Source organism: Amblyomma americanum, chromosome 1 (assembly GCF_052857255.1).
Source record: "Amblyomma americanum isolate KBUSLIRL-KWMA chromosome 1, ASM5285725v1, whole genome shotgun sequence".
In the NCBI taxonomy this organism is placed as follows: Eukaryota; Metazoa; Arthropoda; class Arachnida; order Ixodida; family Ixodidae; genus Amblyomma; species Amblyomma americanum.
Window position 1 is genome coordinate 114314745 of NC_135497.1, and position 15626 is coordinate 114330370.

Genomic DNA, 15626 nt, shown 5'->3' on the forward strand with positions numbered 1-15626 from the left:
ATCATCATCGTCGGCGTCCAGGAATAATATTGCAAGACAGAAGACGACTACGACGCGGGAGGTGGTGCGGTGTCGAGTCGCGCTAGGCCCACGATGACTGTGAACATCATCACTGAGTATAATGTATTACTTTCACCACAGCATGTAACATGAAACGTCCTCGGATACTTTGCGGGGTTACAGTGGCCGCAACTGGCAAAGGACAGGGTTAACTGGAGAGACATGAGTGAGGTCTTTGCCTTGCAGTGGGCGTAGTCAGGTTGATGATTATGAGAATACTTGTGTGCGTACGTGCCACCTTCTCAGATAACGACGCCAAGCATTTTACGGAGGATGAAGAGCAGGCAGGGAAGAAGAAATCGCTGCTCTTTTTGTAATTTTTTCTCGGTGCCAACATTCTGCCCGTTAATATCAGGCTTTGTGTGGCTACTCCCCCTTGTCCTATTATGAGCTGGCACAACAGCAAAACAACAAATGTATTTGTTCCCTATCCATTGAATGCGCAGTAATGCAGGCCGAATGTAGCACTGGATTGAATATGAGTTATTAGATGGCAAGGATACTTGTTTTAATGCCCATAATACCGTTGAACTGATGGGTGCAGCTTCAGGAAGCCACACACATTCAGAGTATTTAAAACGCCTTTCGAACATGTAAAAAAGAGACAGTCAGCTCATTTTTCTTTAGTGCCTTTTGCTCCTGAATCGATGCGCAACCCATGTTTTTCTGTCGTTCGTGGATAACAATCGGGGATGAACCAGATGAAGACCTATGACCTTGCATTGGCGTGCGGCCAGGTGGCTACGTTTGGAAGCATCGATCCCACTTGCTTTTTCTGACCAAGTCTCAAGAAAAACTCGCACAACTCGTGAGGGTGCCTTCTCAACACGGACGCCTATCGCGCCTACAAAAAACAATAAAATCTGACCTGATAAATAAAAAAAGAAGTGACTGGTGACGAGTGGTTGCGCACACACATTCTTCTTTGCAAGGGAGATATTGTACGTTTCAGAAGTGCAGCAGCGTACTGCAGAACGTATTGGAGAAAATGGCCAGTCTGAGCTAAATCCTATAGATACGTTTGTTTATTTTTAAGCGGTGCTTCGGGCTACAGAAAAACATCAAGCCGATCCGGTAGTCTCTTCGTGCAATGTATATAACGGTTTCAATAATGAAACATTCTCTGTGTGTGCACCTGCATGTGGATGCTTCATTTCGAATATGTGCAGGAAAGTGTAACCGACAGTTTCAATTACAATAGAACCTTCAACTTGTTCAGTTTCTATGCCTGACCCGACGAACTTTCGTGGAACCCTCGGCTATGACTATGGAGTGCTAAATTTTACATTAGTTTAAGTGGTAAATGCGATGTTGGTAATATAACCATATGCCGCACTTCGATGCGACGTGCCTCTGTTGCGCCAGAATACCGGGGAACATGTGACGCACCAAATGAACCTGCAGATGGAATGTTTTCTCTCGTATAAAAAAGAAGGAAAATGTGACTGAGATCTTCTCTCAAAAGCTCTATATCTAATTTTTTACGCTTCTCGTAAATTAAACATTATCTCTTATTTCTTATAAACTTGACAGCATGAAATAAATACATATTTTGAGTAATTTTTTCCTTTGTGATTTTGTTTATGTTCTTGTACCACTGCCGACTGCACCAAGATCAACTAGACCAATTTGTGGGTTCCTCGATTCGTCCACTTTGAGATATATTCTACAGGATAACAAGAATAAGACCATTTCTTGCCTATAAATGAATTCACATTGCTGTAGTAAACTATATTTATTTAATGGACATAATTGTGCGGAAGACACTGACTGTGTGGTGCTAGCAAATTTTCTCAACATTTTGAGGTTTCACTTGATATCATGGGAGTATCCTGCACGCGGGTCAAATATGGGAACATTCAGTGCTAGCAAGTTTGATTTATGAGGATGTTTATATGACATGTAGGCAATATAATCGCACGGCGAGTTCTAGAGCTTTGCGCGTCAATTGCTGGAGCTTGGAACCGACCTTGAAAAACAAACAAACAAGCAGCATTCGGAAATAGCAACCAAAACGGCTCTCTCTCTCTCTGATCACAATACAGCATGTGTCACTCATCGCAGAAAAAAAGAAAAAATAATGGCATGCAGTTGAACAAAGACGTCGTTAGCTTCCGAATCGGCAACGAAAGACAAGAGGCTAGGTATCAAATTCACAAACGGTCAAGGCCTTGACGGTTGGCTGGTATTTTGACAGCACTGGGCACTGCCTCTTTTGACTGTCGCATTGAAGGGCGGGGTTAGCCGCGGCAAGTAGGCAGGTACACTGTCAAGCACGGTCAAGGAACAAAGCAATCGCAAGGAAATAATTAACAGGACCACTCAGGGATATCGGCCTCCTCAGAAACGAATGAATAACACTGGTAGATTTACCCACCACCACAGCCCACCTGAACTAGGTGATCTCTTGTTCTGAAGAGAGATAACTGGTTTTAGTCACAAGACAACCATTTTGTGCTCAAAACAACTTCCTGGGGCAGCTGTTGATCAAACTGGCCCTACACGTAAGCCAAGCGTTCCTGGCAGTCAGAGGAAGATATGCGCATAAGAAGGCGGTAAGGATAGCTGGGCATGTGACATGCCCCTTAGACCAAAATACTTCGCGAAATATACAAAACACACATTATTTGCCCCTTCCCCGGCGTTATCCCTACAACTGCCGCTCTTCGCAATCGTGTTTCAACTGTTCTGAAGCGAAAGGTGTAACCTTCATTATTTCCTACGCGGGAGACAGTACCATGCACAGCTGTCGGCGCAGAAATCCTGATCGTTATCACGGACAATAAGTATATATGTCCACTTAAACAGGCGCCTTCCAGTTCTTCTCGCCTTCGCAACACGGCGTCGTATGCAGTATTTAAATTGACCAGCGAGTAATTGTGTTTTTGCGTTTATTTTTTGTGCCAATTTCACATGTGGTCAATTGCTATACATATCTCCTGGTCAATCGCTGTTTGCCTTGTAAAGGAGGCTGCGGGCTCTAGTCAAGTCGCTTGCCTCTAAAGCGACTTTTATTCGCAGTCTCCTCCATCACTGATGGAAATAAAGAAGTTATTATTATTATTATTATTATTATTATTATTATTATTATTATTATTATTATTATTATTATTATTATCATCATCATCATTATTATTATTATTATTATTATTATTATTATTATTATTATTATTATTATTATTATTATTATTATTATTATTATTATTATTATTATATGATGGGCTTCGATGAAGGAGGTTGGCGCTGTATGACAGCCACAGTTTTCCGCGTTTCCGCACGCAGGACAATCCCAAGCTGGCTGCTTCATCATAAAAAGAAGTGTGTGCAGCAGTGAAAACATGCAACGTGCTGTCCGGTTTGCTTACTGTTCGCTCATGCGTTTGCTTATTCTTATGCGCTGTGTTAAGAAACTTCGGAACTTACCATTTCAAGCCCAGCGCACTGTGCGTCAGAAATATGGCAATATTTCGAGTCGAACTATCACACAATTTAGCTGATTCAACAAACCACCCCCGTATGAAGTTCCTAATGTCCATTCTTTTACTCTCTGGTAAAGTAAGCCAGCACACGCACAAAACAAATTCCAGGCGCTGGAAATCCGATTTAAGCAAATTTTGGGGATCATGTACTCAGTAGAATTCTGCGCTCTTGTTGCTACAGCGCTGCCTGTACTAAATGTCAGGGTTCCTTGCGCTGGCTTCCTAAACCAAAGCCGCCGACCCACCTATAGACACCGTATGGAAGTTGTGACCTTTCAGTTATTCTATACGTTTCTGGGAGGCTAGAGCACAAAACACCTATTGACAACAAGTGACAACTGGCGACTGATCTAGCATGATTTGCTGGTTCTGCAGCAGAGAGATCCATAGCTAAATCATGATTAGTTGACACCGCACTGCGCCATAGAACGATATTCTGTGAGGCCACTTAGTGGTATAAAGAAAGTTCGCGGCAAAACACTGCACTGTACCCGTCAGCACGGGTACAGTGCACTCAGGTCATATGATAGAATGAAAAATACCGACATATAAGGAACTTACATCTGGCGATTATGAATACACGTATTGGCCTCGTTTATCTAAGCTCACTAGCGCCCCGAGGCGCTGTCTATCGTTCCGGAGCTGGTGGTCGAAGCGTTCATCGCTGTCGTGCTGGCGGCGTGGCGTAAGCAGACATCAAGGCCAACGCTTCCTATATGAAAACTGAGCATTTTATAGATCGCTCCCGGAACCAGTTTGCCGACGACAAAGTCCTGAAAGTAATTTTCGGTTGCTTCTAAAGAAAACTACAACTGTGTTACAATTTTTTAAACCACCACGACGAGGTGGATATCTGTTCGCCGCTCTAAGAAAAACCAGTGCGGCCAACACAGAGCAATAACTGCGGAACCAGTCCGGCATCCAGCGCTGCGATAACACCATTACGTGGTGGCGGTGGCATCTGGTGTGCGCAGTGAACCTTCGGTCACTCCACACGTTCATCTTCCCGTTAGATGCGGTCGCCGCGCAGCCACAACGAAGATAAGGAAAGCGCAGGGGTCCGTTGATCTGCTGGTCGCCGACATCCTTTGTGCTGGGAGCGGTCGTCCCGCTGGCTGTGAACTACGCGACCATGGCGTGCTCATATTCCACGACAATGGACGCGAGTTCTTCCGCTTCTTTTTTGACTGGGAAGCCAGATGGTGAAGGCGCTGCAGAGGAGCCACCAGCTAGAGCGGCCACAGGGCGCTGCGCTCGTCTAGCTGCCTGGACGAGATCCAGCAGAGTGTGCACAAGTTCTTCCTCGTATTCTTCGACGACAGAGACGCAGGATGGTGAAAGCGTCCCTGGTGCATCATCGGGATGGTCTATCTCAGGAAGAAGGTGTCCAGCAGCGGCATGGGGCAGGCCTTGGGCGCGGCCCACTGGTTCTTGCACATCATGGAGGTAAGCCGGAAGGCGCGCATCCGTCAGCACCGCCGCGGGGTCGGTCGGAAGGCGGCAGGCTCGAGCAGCATCCTGGACGGGATATTCCAGCAGGACCACAGATTTCTCCGCTTTTTCGACATTGTCGATGGCGAGAGGTGCAACTGCATAACATGCTCGCTGAGCAGGCAGCCGAGTGGCAAGGAGGGGAATAGCCAGGAGCACGACGTGGTAGCGTTTATAGCGGAGCTGGTGGTGTAAGATCAGTACCACTGCGCGCTGGGTGCTGACAACGAGCACGTTGCGTGTGATGTCGACGCCAATTCCAGCATGACGTTCAACCTGGCCCGCGTGTTGTTTACCTGACTGCACACAGGGTGCTGCGGAGAGGCTCGCGGGCGGTCGAGAATGCCGCAGATCGATCCTGGAAGGGTAGTGCCGCACCATTTCAGCAGGAACCAAAACAGCGGCTTACAGCAGCGCAGGAACGCTCCACCTGTCGGCAGAATCCACGGCTTCTGCGCCAAGCTCCAAGCAGAGAGGCTCCGCACCTGCACCAGGCGCGAAAGTTGACCACCCCTCAGCTCGCCGGTGCCCTCGGGTTCGTATTAAGGGTGTGCTGAACCATCGTCGCGTCGCGATATGCCGGGGGGCAGCGTGGTATGACTTCCGTTGCTGTCGTCCAGGGATGGAAAGGCAAGCCTTGAGGGCTGGAACGATGTGCAGCAGGGACGACGCGTTCGCCAGAGGTCCTCCGCCGAACGCAGTTCCTGAGCACGTATGCCGCGTGAGGCGCGAGAGTTTAACAGGCATCTGATCTCTTCCTTCTTTTCTTCGCATTAATCCGAGAGGGCGGGTATATGCAACTTAATCTGCGCTCTTAACCCTCGGGGCCTTTTGATTTCTTCCCCATTTGTTTCTTTTAATTGTTATCATCCGTCGGTCTACCTTATCGCTTTAGATGTCTGGTATATAGTTTAAATATTACACACTGTTAGCGGGGTGGGTAATGAAGATGTGCAGGACGATCACGAAAGAAACAAAAAACGAGAAAGGTTGATGATGTGACGACCATTAAACCTCAGGACATCATCATCATCATCGCTGTCCAGGAATAATATTGCGAAAGAGAAGACTACGACGTGGAAGGTGATGTGGTGTCGAGTCGCGCTAGGCCCGCGACGACTGTGCGCATCATCACTATGTATCATGCATTACTTTCACCACAGCATGTAATATGAAAGGTCCTAGGATAGTTTGCGGGGATACGGTGGCCGTAACTGGCAAAGGACAGGAGGACAGGGTTAACTGGAGAGACATGGGCGATGCCTTTGCTCTGCAGTGGGCGTATATATATATATATATATATATATATATATATATATATATATATATATATATATATATATATATATATATATATATATATATATATATATATATATATATATATATATATATATATATATATATATATATATATATATATATATATATATATATATATACCAAAAGTGATTTCTGGCAGCTGATTTGGTCAATATAATATAAAATCACCAAAAATTGCAGAAACATAACAGGATTTAATTCACGACGTTTCGGCTGGAGGACCAGCCTTTTTCGAATTAAATCCTGTTATGTTTCTTCAATTTTTCGTGATTTTATATATATATATATATATATATATATATATATATATATATATATATATATATATATATATATATATATATATATATATATATATATATATATATATATATATATATATATATATATATATATATATATATATCACTGCAAGAAATTTCCGTAACTTTTTGGGGGAATGGTCCTTAAGTAGGTTACGACGTCTGCCGTTTGGCGAAAACAGACGATTCGTCCGTATTCGGTCCGTATTTTGTCCTTCCACAGTGTAGCAACGTTGATGCGAGCAGTAAAAGAGCGCAAAAGCATCTGCGACCACCCCACATCGAAGGAGACGCTGCTATCTTCCTTCCATTTATCCATGTGCGCTTTAACATATGGCGACATGACTTGGCTATAACTTGGCTATGGTCATGAAGGAAGGAAAAGTTTGGCTATATTGTACATGGCGTCGCCAATATAGAGCGCGTTGTTTGGTGTGCACGTCTCTTCGTTCCCCGCCTCAAAGCAACGCAGTCTTTGCACTCACCTCGGGACGACCTTTTCTCCTCAACGAGCAGCCCGGAGTGAGCCTGCTTCCTTTTGGAGCATTCTGTTCTTCGCGACAAGGTAAGGGTCAGTTTGGTAGCGTGATCAGATGTGGTGTGCAATGCTGCATCGCTTTCATAGCGCCGGCTCCCTCGTTGAGAGCCATAAACGTGCTCGCTTCGCGATGTGTTGCGCCAACCTTGCTATTTGTTCATGTAGTAAATGCACATCGAATCCATAACAAGGTCGTCCATGAGAGCGAGCCACGCACAACGTCCCAGCGCGCGTCTCATTTTACCCGCCGCTTTGTGTGCACTTCGCTGCTTCGCGGATCTTATGACATAAAGCCACGGTTGCCGTGCCGGCTGGTCGTCGCGTCTTCGCGATCCACGTGAGACAGTTCAGGCAGCGGTGATCAGCACAGTCGATGGCCGCCGTGAGATTATATAGTGTGGGAGGTTAAAAAGAAATAAAAATAATGGTGCCCATCTCGCGTCAGATGTAAACAGGCCTAACACCAGAGTATAGGCACATAGCTCGGCTGTCTTCTCGTCACGGGTTTGCAGCCTGGCGAGAAATATTGGCGTCTTTCAGAGGTGGCCACGAACGCGAATGGAGGGAACAAAAGCGAGGTTCCGCATAGACACCGCACGGCCGTACATGGCACGTCCGCGGTGAATTCGAGACGGCTCCTGCGCTTGGCGAACTCGGGGGGGGGGGGGGGGGGGGCGACGAGGAGAGTAAGATGACGAAGACAGCTTACATGCGTCGAGTCAGGTCAGAAGAGAATTGTAGACCACCCTGTAAAGACCTGACCTTTCGAACACTCAGTTCTGTAATACAGTCCCGTTTTTTTTTTTGTTTTCCCTTAAAAAATGTCTCTCAAGTGTTCAAGAACCAGTCCATAGTTAACATATCCCACTACATGCGACTCCGCCGGTGTGCTCTGCAATGTCAGCGCACGGAGCTTTTCACTAAAGTATCTTGCATAGCTATCTGTTGGACATTTCAGCTATTAGTTATGAAAATTTGGCAGACTTTTTTCGATGTTTATTCCAGAACGCATGTATTTTTTCTTTGGTGAATATTATTTTTCTATTAATGAAGACTGACTATATTTGTTGATTTAATGCGGCAGTCCATTGTGTTCAGAAGTCACTTAGAGTCTGTCTCGGCGTTTTGGTCAGCTTGAACAGTCTTTCCACCAGTAATTAAGGAGACGATGGTGGTACTTCGAGCGGTGCATATAGGAGGAATTGTTGTCGTCATTAAAAATGTAGCAGAGTTTAAATGAGAGCTGAGAGACGAAAAAAGAAGTGGAAGTATACTTCTAAGAGCTAGTCTGACACATTGTCATTGGGTTGTCGCACTGGTTTGATCGAGTATGGTCTGCGTGATGATGGCAGCAATGGAAATGCTGCTCAGCCAGAACATGGTAGTTTTTCGTGACGGCCATGCACGGTTTTGTGTCACTGTCCTAGATGCAGAAGAAAAAAATCCCTTAACTGACTGAGCTCTGATGTGGTGAAAAAGAAAAAAAAATCATTATTTAACTAGCAGGTGGCGAGGAGGCGGGGCTTTTCCGGTCCATAGACGCATGTAAGCAAACGGCGCAATACATCAAATCACACACCTAAGGTGCTTATGTAACGATAGCGCGGTCGCATCACGACTCTCGCTTCCCTATTTACTCATAAATATTGACAATGCGTAACTTACGCAACAGCCAATTATAGTTGGAGACAACTTAACCTCAGAAAGGGACTCTCAATAATGTTGCTGTATGTGAAAAAATGCAGCTTCACAAATATCCTCCAGCTAGAATTTTTTAAATTTGTTTTGCGGAAGCTGAGTTATATGTAGTCAAAATATGGACGTCCGCGTCTTCGTGCCTTTCCCCCAAGAAAAAAATTAAAGCTCTAGATTTATGGCAGCTCTTTTTTTTTTGGAAAGTCAGACATTGAGAAACTGATTTTGATCGCTGTTGCAATTGTCCGGCGGAATAATACAGGGCATTGCAGACCGTGGCCCAGTATTGCCAACTGCACCCTAATATAGCTATACCCTGCATGCCAATAATGACCATTTTCGGTTCTAACGAAAAATTCCAACTTCTACTCATAGCCCGTGTGTCGCTTCAGAACGTTGAATCCCACATACCACCACTTCATGAGCGGCAACAATGTAACGGTGAACCGGTTCCCACAGTATGTACACTTTAGTGTGAATAACGCTGACCGAAAAACTGAGTTCAATACCTTTGTGCGTTACAAGTCGTCATGAGCACGAAAATGATGGCCGTGGCTACCTACTTCATATGGGTGATGCTGAAAGATATGCGACAGCAGAAAAAAAAGAAACCCCGAGCACACAGGTGCTTTTCAATTTGCTGCACTCGATTAGGCATGGTCCGAATTCTTGTTGTATAGCCTATGTTCGAATAGCGCTGTTTTAAGCAAACTGTGCGACCATCGTCATCATCTGTACATATTCATCATGATCGCTCATAATTTACAAGCATGTGTTTGTTTAAAAAATAGGAATGTATGGAAGGTAGCTTTGTAGAAACAGCTCCCACTGATGACCAACGAATGGTTCCTTCGGAGGGCGAGGTACGCGCTCTCCTCAGGATGGCAGCAGAGTGACATGAGCCTCCTTAGGCACTTTCAGCCTGTCCCCCTGCAATTACTTTTTAAAAGCAAGCAATATATTTTTTTTCTGTGAAAGTTAACGTGCTGTGTGCACTACACTATATATAGGAAATGACTACTCGCCCTAATCTGCTATTTTTCTTTAATTACAAAGCCCGTGTTTAGAACCCCTGGGGACTGCAGCTTCGACTGTGATCCCGAGTTTCATTCTGAGGGGCTGATTGGATGAGCAGTTGCTACCAGAAGCTTCAATCAGTGCTTCTGTACAAAGCCGTCAAGGACATTTCTTGCGCTGATTCTGGCTCTTGTGGAACCCACCAGCAATCCCAGTGGAACCCAAACTGCTTTGGGTGAGTGTGACCGTAATGTTTCATGATGCATGTTCTTTCTGTGTAGATGTGTTTAGTGCTCGTCACTAATCAAATATGCCCTCTTGTAGTGTTTGTAGTCAGTTTCCAGTCTTTGTCACTCTAGTTCGACCATTTCAAGTTTCACAGTAGCGTAGTGGCTGGTGCACCTTGCCCGGTCGGTTCATGTGGTGCTGTTTCGTAATTATGGAAGCTTTAGGAGCTATCCCTCGAGGCATCATAAGAAACCACGCCTTGACTCTGATAGCGGCCTCTCAATTTCTGTGTCATGTGGCCAGCCACTTGAGCAACTGAGCTGAAGCAGTTGTATGCCCCTTTACTGGGTGTGTTGAGAACAGCTGGTTCATTCAGAACACTTGTCTCAAGGTACCACCGAAAAGGCAGAGGTGTTTTAGAAAGCACTTAGCCCTCTGCTGCTCATCTGGAATTGGAGCCAGAGAGCATGGCAGAAGCTGACCACAGTTGACAGTCATCAGCCACTGATACAAATAGTGTATGTAGCGTGGGGGCCAGTGCTAGCAACCCCTCAAGAAGAAACCTCTTCACTACCCACCTTGACCAGTTTCTGCTTAAACTGGAAACGCAACATCATTTGCCAGCCAGAACCATAGTTAAGGAGTTTGATACATTGCATACCTTGAGCAATCAGATTTCACTGGAGGGCCTGGTTGACGTTCCAGAAGACGTACTTGTGAAAATTTGATCAGTGTTTGCAAAGGGCGCGCTTCATAGTGGGATGTCTACAACTCTGAGGTCATCATACTGCCGCCGCAACTTGTATAAAAAAAACTTCAACTTTATAGAACCAGTCGAAGTGTCTCTAAGCCTCAACTGACAGAATAATGAGTCTATATATCACTCTGTGCCAGCTGAAAGCCTCATTAAATTCTCAATGTCTCAAGTAAGCAGTGAGAAGAATACGACTTCTGAAGAATGGTTGGAAGGTTACATTTCATGTGAGCCTTTCTAAAACAGGGAAGGTAAATTGAAACGAATTTTGTTCTATCAAGATGAATTTGAAATTGCAAACCCTCTAGGTTCCGCGAAGGGAGATTCTAAGCTGCTGCATGTGTACCTGACACTTGGAAATGTGCCTTTGTACTGTAGGTCTTGTGTGGAAGCCACGCAAATGGTTTTGCTTTGCCGCCAGTAGGATATAAAAGAATTTGGGTTGGCAAAGGTGTTGCAGCCACTTATAGAGGACATGGTCGGTCTTGAGAGGTCAGGAGTGTTGATCAGTGGAGCCCATCATGATGTGCGGCTAGACTTTCTAATGGGAGACAACCTTGGCAGTCATGGCATTGGCGGCTTTGCACGGAATTTTATCACAAGCGCTTACTTTTGCCGGTTCTGCCTTGCTACTCGCTCTGATTTTGAGCAGGAACCTCTTGCGACTGGGGAATAGTGAACGCCTCAGCATTATGATGAATGCGTCGAGCGCATTGCAGGAAGTGTCTCAACTAACAGTAACGGTGGTATTGTTGAACAGCCTCCGTTCCATGCCCTTAAGTTTTTTCATGTGTGCAATTCTAGACTGCCGCCATGCATTGCACATGACCTCATTGAGGGGGTGGTTAAGCATAATGTGGCATTATATATTCATTATTTTGTGAATAAGAAATCCTGGTTCACATATGATTACCTGAACAACAGGATATCAAGAATAAAATATACCAACCTTGGCTTGCGCAATAAGCCTGCAAAAGTGCTCAGGCAGGGCTTTAGGCTTTCTGGACATGGAATGCACAATTGCACTCCGCTTAAGCTGCTGCCTCTCTACATTGGCACCAAAGTGGCAGACATAGATGATCCAGTTTGGCGCCTTGTGTATACATTAAAGCAAATAAATGATGTTCTTCTTGCAGCGAAGGTAACACCTGCCCAGGTTGCATGCCTCATAGTTGTAAATGAGGACTACATTTCATCTCGAAGGTAAAATTCTAGCATGGGCCTTATCCTGTGTGTAACAAATTACTATGGAATTAATACACCACCGTAACGACTTTGCCTCGCAGCCAATAGTCTAATCTTATTTTCTTCTGTTTGCCATTGCTAGGAATTGGCTTCTTGGACTTTTATTTAAAGATAACTAATGGTTCAGGACTCAGCAAAAAAGGAATAAACACTGCGTGGATTCAAAATTTTCAAGTCTTTTAAATGTGGCTCTTCAGTTTACAGGAAGCATATACAGCGAAAAGTGCTTTGTTGTGAGAACGAAATCACTTTCTCGGAAGCAAGGGACTTCACTAAAGCAGCATGTACTGCCTTCATATTATACTACATGATGAATGTGGAGTACCCAGATGGTGCTGTCATAACCCTCGAATTAGTACGAAGGTAAGTGCCCCATGTTTAAAGTCTTTGGGGCCAACTTCTTTTCCTAGTAATTCTGACAGTATAATCGCAGATCTTGTAGCCATTTTAATAAGGAGCATTTTGCCTTCTAGGATATTTTTCTTAGCTGAAAATGTATTTTATGCACCGACCACTGACTAGCTTATTTTGATTTTTTCTACACCTTGCCTGGTGTAGGTTGCAGTTCCCAGTGCGTAGTTTTTCTGTGTGCCTCCAAATATGCATTGCACTGCTTTGGCAAGCTGAACCTGCTGTACACACGGCCCGTTCGTTGACAGTACCACTACAGCGCTGATCAACCGCCGTACAGTGCTGTGTGACATAGCAGAGCGGAGAACGAGGATGAAAATGGCAAGCACTTTGCAAGCACTTTGAGTGCACGTGCATATTCTTGGCTCTTTGCAGCCTCACTGCATCACAGGCTGCTGTACGACCATCTGTTTTACACCGTTGTAATACTGCTAAAAAATTTGCCAGGTGTTCTTAGGAAGAGCTCGAACAGCTTGATTTGGGTTAATTCTTTCTCATAGGTCCTCAGTGTAAAATCCGGCCACTGCTTTTCGTACTGTATTGCTGATATATAACAGAGGAAATCACTGCAGCCTTTGACAGCATAAATCTTTGGCATCTGAAGCTTCTCATGTACACAATAGTTACTTTACGTCATTTGTCCAATGCTACATCTGCCTCTTATACTTTTCTTTGTATACACAATTTACTGCACAGCTCTTCCAAAGAATAGCTACCAACAGGAAATTAAGTTGCTCACTTGTGTCCACATGCTGCGCCTTAAGGAAATGAAAAATGTCTGGGCAGGCTAGTAGTGTCTGATGCTGATATAACTGTCAGCTCTGTGGGATATACTTGAGCTCAATTATGGAGACATAACTAAGCCTGAATACTGACGTCTCAACTTCCTGGCATGAGAAAAAAGCTGTATTGCAGTCTAACCGGGATATATTGAACTCTAAAGAGAATGCAGAACAATTTGATATTATGTAACGTGATGAGGAAAATATATTTACAAAAAAAGATTGAAGGCATGTACAGGGTGAGCCCACCAAAGATCCGAGCAACAAACTGGCGAGCAGCCCAATGCCAGAACACACATTCCGTCCTCGTCGTCTTACATGCACAGCACTTCGTCCTTGCCTACGGTCATGACAGTATTAATGATAAGCTCGCCTATGACCTAGACGCAAGAGTACATTTGACTCAATCCAATGATGTCCTTCTTGCAGTAATGTGCCACCCACCAGCGTGCTGGCAGTGCACCACTCGCTAGGCATTGGTCGGCTTAACTTGCTTAGTATCAAAACTGTAGCGTGCGGTGCTTAGGGACTGTTTCTTTTAAAAGGTCCAATTCTGTTGCCATTGCACCACAAATAGCATAATCATTCATTAAAATGAAGACACAGTTGGCTCCCTCCAGCAACGCCATCATCAGCGAAGCAAATGAGGGCCGCCTCTAGACTCTAGGCTTTAGTTAGCTTGACTTAACAGCATAACAGTGATGGGGCATGAGAAGTGACTCCACGACACCTAAGGCCACCCTCAAGCACATGCCACGTTAACCTCTGCATGCGGTTTTACAGTGCTAGCACTATCAGAAGGTTCCCAAAACCGCACAACCGACCCGTCTGTGCGCACGGAAAGTGACTGAAGAGCTCCGTTAAGAAATAGGAATTCGGTATACATTGCGACTTCCCTGTACTTTTACAGAAGAATTTCAAGGGGATAATTGGTGTGTTCGATGTAGACATTTCTGAATACTTGGTTTCGATATCACTACTATAAACATTGGTGATTCTTCAAAAGTGCTGCTTGTTTATTTAAGTGATTTAATGGCCCTAAGCAAAGACTGCAGAGGAGGGGGCAAACAAAAAAGTGTCTTGCAAATTATATACACGTGGTCTGCACACACACACGCTTTCCTGCGGTCACTGTGCATAATGATACATTTGAGACCTACATCTGTGTTTACATTTTTGAGCAGTGAACACGTATTAAAGGATTAATCAAGTGAGAAAATAACATTAAAAAATTGTTGATGCAAAGGGCGATAATGTAAAGCATGTCTTCTTTTCCTTTGCCTACAAGCACTTTGACATAAATCCCCCGAATGGAAGCAGGCGGAAAGGTGTGAAATGTTCCAGGACATCTGTGCCGTCAGAAATTATGAACCTTGTAAACAAACTACGGCATCAAGCTGTAAGTGCACGTTTTGCTCCTCTGTGATGCTTTCAACTTGCGCTTAAATGTCGGTAATGCGTGGAGTTAGCAGATGTCTTCACCTTTAGACACCTTCACTTTGTATGCAGCATAAGTTACTCCTCTGGGGAAAGTTATGTATCTGCACATATCTGGTAATAGGTTTTATATGGCACTTAAAAAGAGATCATCTCTTTACAATATTTATTAGGCTTATGCACAAGTTATCTTTTCTCTGCTTTGCGCTCAATGTACTTTGTTGGATACAAAATTATTTGACAGGACGCAGTCAAAAGGTCTTGATTAATGGATCACAGTCGACAGACGTTTCCGTGCTTCCAGGTGTGTCCCAGGGGACAGTTCTCGGCCCACTACTGTTTCTGATCTACGTAAATGGCATTGGCTACGGTATAACCTCCAAAATTATATTGTACGCTGATGATTGCGTCTTGTACCGAGAAATAAAACATGATTCGGGCTGGATAGAACTTCAAAATGACCTCAACTGTATTTCATCCTGGTGTCGCTCCTGGCTTATGAATCTAAAGGTGTCTAAATGCAAGCAAGTTCGTTTTACCCGAAAGCATAAACCGATCAATACACATTACTATTTAAACACTGAAATGATCTCTCAAGTAAGCGGGGCAAAATACCTTGGAGTAACAATTAGCTTCGACTTGACATGGAACCGCTTGTAGACACTTTAACTCTGAAGGCTGTCCGATCTTTAAATTTTATCAAACGAAACTTTAAATATGCTCCACAAGATGTGAAAAACTGCTCTACGTAACAAATGTCCGCCCAATTCTAGAATATGCTTGTGTCATATGGGACCCGTATACGCAAGTTCTTAACAGATTGGAAAAAACTTCAGAACTGAGCCGCCCGTTTTGTATCTCTCA

General features: G+C 44.4%; 1 long non-coding RNA gene across 1 annotated transcript; it reads left to right on the forward strand.

The window, feature by feature from the left end:
• Positions 1 to 7063: 7063 nt before the first annotated feature.
• LOC144135075 (uncharacterized) lies at positions 7064 to 12488 on the forward strand. Its single transcript, XR_013315367.1, has 3 exons — positions 7064 to 7220; positions 9945 to 10140; positions 12330 to 12488. It is a non-coding gene; the product is annotated as an uncharacterized LOC144135075 (long non-coding RNA).
• The last annotated feature ends 3138 nt before the right edge of the window (positions 12489 to 15626 follow it).